This window comes from Passer domesticus, chromosome 2 (assembly GCF_036417665.1).
Source record: "Passer domesticus isolate bPasDom1 chromosome 2, bPasDom1.hap1, whole genome shotgun sequence".
NCBI classification, from domain to species: Eukaryota; Metazoa; Chordata; class Aves; order Passeriformes; family Passeridae; genus Passer; species Passer domesticus.
The window spans coordinates 44142164-44154261 of NC_087475.1; positions in this window are offsets into that span (position 1 = coordinate 44142164).

A 12098-nucleotide genomic window follows, 5' to 3' on the forward strand; every position below is an offset into this window, starting at 1 on the left:
CTGCTGGGAATGACTGCATTATTTCTGAATCTCTAGCAAAAGCTAATTGTTTTATTGATTTCATTGAATCTCTGTGTTGGGTATCACAGTATCCCTGATACTATGAAACCAGGTAAAAAAATTACAATTAACCTCATAATTATTGAAAGGATTCATTAATGAACCAGTTGCATACTTCTTATGAATACTGTTCTCATATAATTCTAAACTAATTTCAGGAAGGGTTTTCTTGAATAAAGGTACCAGGCCAGGGACATCTTGCAATCCTATAACTTTTATGCTGTTGTAAAATCTTATGATGTACTATCATGGGCTACATTATAGTATATAGTAATTAGACAAATGAAAAATAAGCAAAAAAACCCCCTTTTTACAGAAAATATTCTTGATTTTGTCTCCATTCTCCATATTTTGTTCAGAGTTATTTCAGATTCAGAGTACTTGAAAATACATCTACACTTCTATTCAATTTAATTTTCCAACAGAAGACTGCAGGATTGCAAATAATAGACTGTCAGTTTCTTCATTATCACATGCATATCCCTTCCTTCTCTGCAGTTATTTTACTTGTGGGTCATTTTATCTGAATTTGAATGAGAGCAAAAGGGCTAACTCCTCCTGCCAAGAAACAAATTAGCTTTTTACGTTGTTTAATAACTGCATCCAGTTCCAAATGCCACCAAACAGCTATTAAACAGCAAGCCCCTTGAACAAAAACTCAATGGTGCATAACACAGTTGATTAGATGTACTCTTTTTTGAAAGGGCCATTATTCTTAGTAGGCATATTTCATTACTGTTAATCTGAGTTTAAATCTATGCACCCATAACCTAATAACTCCATCTGAATTGTCTAATGTTATCTATCTAATCTTTGGATGTCTTCTAATATTTGTGGGAGAGATTTTTGTGGCTGAAGAATTGTATCTAGTGTTCTCTGATGCTGTTTATTTGAACTGAGATCAATCACGCATAAGAAGAAAAAAATTTTGCTATTTTACTGCATACTTTATTTTTCTCTCCAGTTGAAACAAAGCAGTATTCTCAGCAGTTTCCAAGCAAACACATAATTTCTAATTGCTGCTCGGTACTGGCTTCTGTGCCTGGATTACTGACTGTCTTTCCTTTTAGTCAATTTTCTCTATTTGCAGAGAGTAATGTAGGTGTATTGCCAGAGGAAGAGTGTGGTTGGTCTAAATCTACCAATAAACCGTATAAATACAATATGCTTTCAAAACCAATATCAGATTGGGTGGTATGTTTCACTGCTGAATTCCCTAAATTGTAAAGGAGGATGTGCTAGTTTACTGGAATTTTGATTTAAATGTGTTTCCTGATTCAGTAAGGAGCAAATATAGAAAAATATCTGCAGGTCATTTTATTCAGCCAACCATTTTAATTCCTTGTATTTTTAGGATACTCCTTAAAATACATATATTAGCAATTAAAAATTTAAGCATCTTTACAAAGTAATCAAATGAAGATTGCTTTAAAAAGTAATTTGACATTATGTGAAATTTACTACATTGTGTTCATGTTTAAACTTTGATAAATGAATTTAGAACCTTATAAACATACAGCTTCTATTTAATAATTGCTTTGGGAAATAATGCCCTAAGAGATGAGAAAGGTAAACTTCAGCATTGTAAAGTTATGTGGTAACTCTTATTATAGTGTAGAATTTGCACAGTATATGATTTTTAGAAGACATGCATACACATGTCAAGATTGAGGTGGCTGTTTCTATAGTGCAAACTTTTCTTCTTTGCATTACCTTCAGCCTCAAAAAAAAATCAAATTCGGAATGTCAGTTGAATGCCTGTTTTGAATGTGATTGACTATTGTGGTTTTTTACTACTCTGGAAACCTTTGATGGCTTTAACTTTTCATTGGCCAAAAAAGCCAGCACACATTGAATGATGAACGCTGAATATTCATGAAGACAGGGAAAAATATCACTAATAAAGAAATGCAACTGAAAGTGGCATCTTAGTCACTTAGTCTTGTACTGAAATTGATGATGGTGATGGTGATGATGATGATGATGATGCTGAATTTGACGACAAGGTTGAGTGCCTGTAGGTGAAGATCAGGGGGAAGGACAGCAGGGTGGATGTCTTGGTAGGTATCTGTTACAGACGTCCTAGCCAGGATGAACAGGCAGATGATAAGTGCAACAGGTACCTAGCAGAATGGTAGTGATCACCAGTTCTTGTACTTATGGTATCTTCAATCTGCCAGATGCCCAATGGAGGTACAACACAGCAGAGAGCATGAAGTGTAGGAGGTTCCTGGAGTGTGTGAAAAAGAATTTCCTGATGTAACTGGTAAGTGAGCCTACCAGGGGATGTGCCTGACTGGACCAGTTTAACATCAGACAAGAACTTAACAGTGGTCAGAGGGTGGTCACTGGGGTTCCAATAAACACTAGATTTACTCACCTGAGCACGCTGTCTCTTGCTTGATTGAACAAGGAAAGTAATCCATATTATTATGAAAAAAAATCCCAAAAGACTATATTATAAAGAAGATATGAATCCACAGTCTCTGGTTTATAGCTCATTAGACAACCAGTGCTGCAAAATGAACATTAGCTCCTTTGGAAGCTTAATGAAAAACAGAAAGAAGATCAAGTATATATATTAAAATATATTAATATCAAAGATGTGCATTCTTGTCATTCAAAGGATGATGTTTTTGGGAAATAATGACCATAACAGAGCTATCTTTTTGTAGTATGAAATGCATTTTCTTAAAAATACTGACTTGGACAATTTTATTGACATTTGCATGGAATGTTGTTTCCATTGCAACAATTTTATATGTGGTATATAAAAAAGAATATTAGAAAAACAGGTACATAGTTAATAATAGTTAATAGTAATAAGTCCATAATAAGTTCATATGTGTTTTTCTATGTTTCAAACCCAGTTCTATAAGAAGGGAAAGTCTGAGACCTAGATGGCTAGACAGGTCCCTGGGAAGAGGAGGTTTAGAACAGAATCAGAGTAAGCTGACCTTTCAGAAAACCTCTAAAATATGTAAGGAGAAGGCTAGAACCTAGCACTTTGAGCATTTACTGCAGTCTTTGACATGTATCTTAGTAAATATTTTGAATAAGTGATATGCAAATATCAATTGTTTCTGTTAAGGCATGGAGGGAGTGAAAACCAGGGCTGGTAGTCACTTTTTAGTGAATTCAAATGTTTTAAGCTTCTGAAGGATGATCCTTCCATACTCTAAGCTAGAATATTTTTCCAAGAACACAGTAAAACTTTGTCCAAACTTTGATTCCTGATCAAGTATTTATGTCAAGTGCTTTTAACTTATGTGTTTTTTTTCTAGAATAACATCATTTGACAGACACCAAGGACCTAAAGTTATTATATCAATTGGCTCCTGTGTGAGAGTACTCAAAGATAATATGCATCCAATTTTCAGAGCTCTCCTTAGTGTCAAGAATGAAGTTCAGAAGAAGACTTAAAAAGTGCAGCCAGGCAGCAAAATGACAATGAACAATATAATAATCCTCAGGGATTTACTCATTTTATGTTACTGAACAAAAACCAAACAAATACAATAGAACAAAATAACTGCAAAATAAGACTTGTACAATTATTCTAAGCACATATACACAGCCTTTTCTGTATACTTTCAAGTTCTATGAAGCTAGGACTTCTCAGGTTAGGTTGCATTTAATATTTCAACTTTTGCAAGTTTATGATGCAACGGTTAGGCTACTTGTGTGAATATCCACAGAAGATGATGTGCACATTTCAGTCTTATCAGAGCCATAATAGAATATTTCACATGGATAATTTTTTTTTCCATTTTCTTATAAACTGTCTACAAATACATAGCTTTTGTCTTCCAATGTATTTAGATGTATTTATTCTGAGGACATGGGGGGAAAAGGGCTTTTATCTTCTTGCCCCTAGCTATTGTGCAAAATTTAAGTAGATCACCTGGAGATCTATCTTCTCTTATCTGAGTCCCCAGTATATTTCACTTAATATTAGATCACATTTCTGTTACTACCAAGAACACTGTAAAGACATGAGGAAATTATTTTTGTTGAAATCCTTGCAGTCACTAAAATAAACAAATAAATAAATAAATTTTAGAAAGCTCAAAAGAATGAGAAGTTAATCCAAAACACAGCAGGCTGGTCAAGATCACATCTTAGGACAATGGCAAAATGTTGCCTAGGACAGGGATTTGCATAGCCTTATACTGACTGTGAAATAAGTGGATGAAACAAGATGGTTTGTCCTCATCATACTGCATATAGCATCAGAAGATGATGAAGTACTCACTGCTTCTAAGTACTGATACTACAACCATAGATGCCCTTTTGTTTGCATTAATTCTTTTTCTCTTACTTTGCTTTTATAAGAGCCATTGTTGTCTCTTGTAGAACATCAGTTACTAAATAGTCTTAGAAAAAAGGTTTTTATTCAATTCTTTAAATATATTAATTGATTTTCTCACTGCTTGTCAAAAAATTCTAATTTGAAATGCAAAGAGGAGAAAACAATATAAAAAGTTTTTCACTGAAAGGACGAAACTTCTTCTAAATTACTGTAGTATAACCAAAAAACTAGCTTTGAGTGTTACCACAGGATCAAACAGGACTCACAGACCAGGCTCTCTCAGTCTCTACTTTTCAACTAACAGAGTGCAAACATGTAGGTCAGTGCTATGCAGGCATTGCTGTTTATCTCACATAATGAGAATGAGTGGCCTGCTCCCATGCAGTTTAGAAAATAAAGAACACAAGCCTAGAAATAGAAAAAAAATTTTAGTTTTGTAACTACTAAAAGAAAAAGGAACAAAAATTCAAATTCAAAATAATCCAACAAATTTAGAATTATTTTCAGCTGCATAGATTTTTGGCAGAAGAAAATGAACTAACCAGCCAAGCCCTCATTGCATCAATTAAAAAGAACACAAGCTGTCCTCCAACACACAATAGTCCTGAGACAGTGACAGGTCCCAGCACTTTGGTCTGACTATCAGGTGCCTAGAAGGCCAGCAGCACCCCCTGGGAGATAAAAAATGGACTTGTGGCTTTGGCCTGGTGATTAGAAAGCACGTTTAGATACCATTGACACTAATAGTAAACATTTATACTTAAGGCAGGTAGAAAGACTCAAATATTTAGGTAGATGGTGTTTAAAATCTTTTGTAGTAGTCAGACTTCTTCATGTCAAGCTTGCAAACATTGAGTAGGACAAGTGACACTGCATTTCTACACTGCTATTTGGAATGCACCAAATTAATAATATTTACACAAATAATATGTGTGCTTTAGAATGGCATAAATAAATCTCCAGACCACTACTGACATTGTAAATAACTACTCATAGAATTTAATACTTTTAAAGTATCTACTACAGGACAAAAAAGCTTGCAAAAACTGGCATGACTTCTCTCAAAAATAAAGGGAAGGTAAATTACTTTAATAAGAAAAATAGAGACCAGAACAAGAGTTAGGAAGTAAAAGTTATACTGAAGTTGAAGCAAAAAACCAGAAAGAATTAAAAATGTTTGAACAATTATTTTAATACTCCTGAAACAACTTCAGAATTGAGATTATAAAGAAAACTTTTTTAAAGCATGCTTAACAGTTCTATTACCCTCTCATACATTAAGTCCTAAGCATTTTCTCAGTAGTTCTTATTTGGAATTCTATATTAAAATTTATATTACCTTGTCAATTTTCTAAACTTTTCTGAAAAAATGGCATGTTATTGTGCTAACTGACCCTGTAGAGCGTCTATCAGTATATACTATTTAGGCTTCCTTATAAATTTCTACTTTTCTAAGTCCTTAGTGCATTCAGAAAGCAGATTCATAAAAATATTCTATTAAAATGGTGTTACTCACCAATTTCAGTCTCATATCAGTATACTGCAATGATATTCAATATTTTGAATGTTGCTGAGAATAAACAAAGCATTTTTTTCTGGCAGTTTAAAATTACTTTGCTAACTTCAGAACCATCAGACTGATTTTTTATTGTACTATTTCTATATGTATGTCATGAAATAACTTTGCAACTGTCTTTTATATAGCAGTGAGAAGAATAAAAAAGTAATGATATTTATGAGTTAATGTTTTCTATTATTCTTCTTGTTCTCCAGCAATTTTTCTCCTGTTAGGAACAGAAGATAAAATGTAAACATAAGTTATGCACAAGTAATAAAATTTACATATTCCACTGTGCATTGAAATATTGGAATAGTTTCTACATTGGAAAAATAATGCTCTTTGTAAAACCCTACTGTTAAAGTGCAAAGCTGCAAAGAGCTGCCAGTGGTAATGGCACTGACCATGTCCCCATTCACAATTAGAAGAGAGGTATTCTCCCTATATTTGTCATTAAGGACAAATATTTGTCACACAATGTTCAAAGTACCTCTCTTAATGTGAATTATTACAACAGGATGTACCTATATATAGCTTTAATCTTTTTTTTGGTAGAAGAGTGAAAGAGGTCCTGATCACCATTTCTCATTAAGAGCATGAAATGTTCACTTTCTGAAGCAGAAAAAAGAAAATTTGCATGTGTGTGTGGCCATGAATTCTAGCTGGATCACCTCTATTTGCAACTCATTCTCCAGCTTCAGGGGTGTTATTGCAGATATTACAGGTAATACCAACATAATCCTTGAATGAATGATATTTGTCTCAACCTGTTCATGCATATTGAGCCATAACTGCTTAGTTCTACACCATGTTGTGTAAAAAGACCCCAATGTATCATTCATCTCACAGGATGGATGCAATTAATCCCTATTTAGAAAGGGTTTTGTGATTTTCAAAAAAATAATAAAATTCTACCACTGTTACAACAATAATCAAAATTCTTAAAATGTAATGTAAGATGTATTCTGAAAACTAAACTGTTCCAAAAGAGAAAAAAATTGTTTGCATCTTGACTTGAATAAATTAGAGGATTGAATTAAACAAAAGAAATTATCAGTAAATTAATACAAATTTATGTTTTAGTTTGAGTCTATTTGGCCTAGGATTAAAGTTCTAGATGAATTTTTAATTAGGCATTTAGGTAAACCTGCAAATACATTGGGACATGTGTGTATCAAGAACTGTTTTCTTTTTCTTTCAAATGAAAATGAAATTAGAGAAAGGATATTTCTATATGATATCAGAGAAAATATATTTATTCTAAATAATGCAAAAATCTTGTCTGAAGTCATGTAATTTGCCAGGTTATGTGCCTATTTGAAAAATTTAGTTCTTAAATATGTAGATTTGTGTTTTAATTATGTTTTCATCTATGCAAACGGATGAATTTGAGCATGTCTTTTATCAGAGATTTTCTATTTTTTTTTCAAACACATTAGCCATGAGTCATATATTTAAAAAATAAAAAAAGTAGTGAACAACTGATAAGGTGTTAAAAAGTCTTGCTAGGTCTCAGGTTGTCAACTGAGCCAAAGCCAACATTTCTTTCTAAAAGTTGCTGTGCCAGTCTGGATACAATCCTGAGCAATGAGCTCTAGGATGACCCTGCTTGAGCAGGAAGGATGGACCACATGAGCAAGTGGCCAGAGCCATTGTTGTCCCTTCCAACCTAAACCATTCTGTGATTCCGTGATTTTGTGGTTTGGATACAACGAAAAGTAGAATCTGCAGCTGACAAAGGACAAGACTGATATAAATTTAATCTATGTAGAAATTGAGGTAGGCTATGCTGACTGTAATGTTCTAAAGGCAAAATATCTAACACACAAATATAATGTCTTTACTGAGGTAAAATAGAGAAGATGAAGACAGAAAATGCAGATGTTAAAAAAAAACCCAACCCAAAACCTCATATACAACCAGGCATTGTTTCGCACATTTGCGTGGAAAATTGCAGCTAAACTAAAGTAAATGTTCCCAAATCCTTTAATTTCTATTCAGTAGTTCAGCTCTATCCCTGAAATTGTCTGTTCAAAGCACTATTTTGCATACTCAAAATAGTTAGGTAAAACTCTGCAGTCTTACGAGTTTGAAAACAAATAAAACAATGCTGTTTTAATCTATGCAAAAGATATTTATTTGGTCCCAACTAATCACTGAAATTTTGTTGCCAAAGGTGATAGAGACATCTAGAGAAAAAAAAAAAAAAAAAGAAAATTTACAGAAAATGGGACTAAATTGAATTGATTTCCCATAAGACTATATAGTAGAGAAATTAACATCTAGCCCAGTGAAGATTACCATCTGGAGTTCAAACTCCTAAGTTACCATTCTTGGAAAAATAACTTTTATCTTTCTCTTTTCTTTTCCTTTGCACATATAGATGATGTCATATATACAGATCCTATAATACAAGATTCCAAGATGCTAAAAGTTAATACAAGTTCATTGTGTTACTATTAAGTGAGAACAGATAAAGAATTTCCATTATAAAGATAAAACTCAATAAAAGAAACTGACGTATTCTCAGGTCTTTTCACATAGTCTCCAATTTAATTTCAATGGAATATAAAATTATCTTCTTAATTATCTCTGAAGGGAAATTAGAATTTTTACTAACAGTCAATGGAGCTAGGAGGAGTCACAGCACTCTGTTAAGATGTCAGTCATATTGTTTATGGAATAATAACCTTGGGATTGTTCCTCTGAATTTTTCATCACTAAATAGGAAAGCAATTTGTAACTTGTTGTGTTTTATACAGTAACAAATCTCTTCCTAAGAAATGTTTGCCTTTGTGTCATGCATATCTATTAATTTTGCATTTATCTTTTTTTCTCTTTTGTCTAAATCAATCCTAAAGAAATTAATCTGTGCAAATACTTCACACTCCCAAAGAGAGGGAATGTCACCATTTAACCCCAGTAGGCAAGTCAGCCCCACACAGCTGCTCACTCACTCTCCCCTGGTGGGATAGGGAGAACACGGGATGGAGAGAAAATCGGAAGGGTAAGATCAAGAAAAGTTGTGGGTGGAGATAAAGACAATTCATTAGGTAAAACAAAAAACATGTGCACAAAGCAAATCAAGGAATTCATTCACCATTCCCAAGGGCAGGCAAGTGTTCTCCCAGACAGCTGGGCTCCATCATGAGTTACTTGGGGTGATAAATGTCATCACCCAAAATATTCCACCCTTTCTCTATCTTCTCCTTAGGTTTTACCACGTACCACAATTTCTGCTACTTTCAAATATGTTAAGCTGTGAGCAGGGTAAAATACTAATTAATTGCTGTCAGATTTAATTCTGAGCATTTTATATTTGTAGAAATAGTCAATGTATCCAGACTTTTATTTTTAAGGCATTCCTTAGTAATTTGCTTATGTCATGGCATGAGCCAGATATAGAACCTGGAAAAAAATAAACTATCAGTTGTGAAATCTAGAGTAAATTGAGTCACTTAGGCCTTCTCTCTATATCACAGTGTTTTCATTTTTTGGGGTTGTTTTTGTTTTTGTTTGTTTGTTTTTACGCACTGTTGAAATAACAGCATACATGATTATGGAGTTACACCATGAAAATATTTTACAAGCCATACTGAAAATCTGTATTGTGTTTCAGGACATGCTGCAATAGAAAAGTAAAACTGATTTTTAGAACTGTGTAGGAAACAAAAATTAAGTCATGGACATTTTTCTGTTCTTTGCTTTATTAAGGAATTTTTTTTATTATTTAGTCTCAAGTGGAACTGACTCACCATTCTACCTATCACATTCATTTAACATAATGAATATAGACTGATTAAACAATATTGGTTATAATATTATTAATATTAGGATACTTGTCTTTCTAAATTTTTTCAAAAATGACTACTGTAAACCAAAACCATTTCTGCTGAAAGTTAAATGTCATACTGTCATTCCATAATCAGACCTCCAGTGAATAAGAAGAAACACAGTAGGTTTAGATTAGGTGACAGGAAGAAATTCTTTACTGCAAGGTATGTGAGACATTGGAACAGATTGTCCAAAGAATTGATAAGTGTTCCATTAATGGAAGTGTTTAAGACCAGATTCACTGGGCTTTTGAGTAACCTGATCGAGTGGAAGGTGTCCCTGCTCATGGCAGGGGGATTGGAACTAGATGATCTTTAAGAGGCCTTCCAAACCAAGCCATTCTACATTTCTATTCTATGAAATAAAATGTGTATGGTGCAATAAAATGAAAGTTTTCAGTTCACATGAACTCTTTGCATATTCTGCCTTAAACTATACAGTGTATGAGCCAAAAATTTACAGATCAAATAATTTATTGTTAATATAATAGTGTTTGCCAGACTTAATTTTTTTTTCTCCAGGAAAATCCAAACATTTATGAAAACAAAATAACAATTCCATAGTTGTAGTAATTCTATTAGGTTTTTTGGACATAACAAAATTATGCAACCATATTATAAACCTTACATAAATCTTCTAGGGATTGTTATCTATTTGTTTCCACCTTGTAGGTAAAAATATGCAAAACAAGGCATTCTTTCTGAAATCCTGTAGTTGTTCACTTTGGGAAAACAAGATTACTTTCAAATTGCTTCTTAGACTTTTCATATTTGAAAATTCTTCTCCCCTTTTTTAAAGATGAAGTAAATGCTAATTGAAGCTTTATTTATTTTTTATAAGAATGTGTGCTTTCTTAAGACAAAACCCTACATTGTACTGCTTTAATGTCATAGGATGAGAACTTTTAAAATAGCTCTATTTTCAGGTCTTAATAACTAAAAAATGTTAAAATTGAAAAGCAAAATCACAAAAAGATTTACAAAAGAACATTGGTGTTTACTTCCATTTATCCTCATTTTCTCATAAGCACTGAAAACAGATTCCTATGTAGTAATTTTTAAAATGCATTTTCTTGAAATCACTAAGATGCACCAAACTGTGAATTCAAGACACCAAATTCTAGTTCACTTCACTTTTAATTTGATAAAAAATACACTGATAATAAGTTCACCTTTTTGATAATGTCTGCATTAAAACTAGTACCATTTGTTATTCAAGAAAATGGGGTTTTTTCCTATGTTTGTGAAAGAGCTGAATATTCTTCTTGGAATCAGACTAACACCCAAGATTATGCAAAAGATTTAAGTAGTAATACTTGAAACAAGAAGTCATCTTAAATTTAATAAAATTATTTGTACCTTTGTAATCAAAAATTTTTAATGATGCTACATAGATATAGTGCAGTATTTCTTGCTACCAAATTTTCTTATTTTACAGAATATATGCTTCCTTGTACAATATCAGCTGTTTTTTGGGGCAAAAAAATAATCTCTACTAAAGTTAACACCTGTTTTTATATTATCTTTGTCCTTAGAAATGCTTCTCCCTATTAGCTACTGTACCAGCTGTTAACTGCTGGTAACAGATTTTAAGAAGCAATTTCATAAGAAGGGAACTAATAGTTAATTAACTTACGTGCTTGTTAAGTATCTGAATGTTCTTTTATATTGACATTTATTATCACCAACCTTTAATCTTAGACTACAAAATAAGGTAATTAAATTACATTTGTTTGTGCAGCAGAGGACCTGATGAGTATTCTGGAACCATGAGCATTTCTTAGGATATTGAAAGGTCAATAAAGAAAACCTTAACCAAAACTACTTTTCAGTAGGTCCTTTCATAAAACAAAGAAAATATCATAATAAAGGCTACTTGAAAAATGTTTAATATTTAAATATTAGTTGCGCAACTGTTGGAATAGGTTTCTCACAAGATCATGATAAGTACGAGAAATGGTATACTGGCAAAAGATATTAATTTTGTTTGGAAATCCAAAAGCAAAGTAAGAAGGAAAGAATGTGTCTTAAACCCTTAAAGAGTAGACATTTTCTTTTAAAAAATTGACAATAATCACTTTTTTGTTATAAACAAAATCTTTAAAATATGAAATATAGCATGCCATGTACAGGTATTTAAGAATTCGTTGCAAATCTAGTTGACATTTTAGTGATAATAAAACCAGTTATACCAGTCAAGGCACAGTAACACGAACAGCCATAACCTGTATTAATGCATAAGAGCTTCATAAAGCTCTTGAAAATGCTACACAGGACAAGCTACTGTATCTTATTCTCTCTGCCATTAGGCTCACCCTTCCAAAGACTTCCTCAG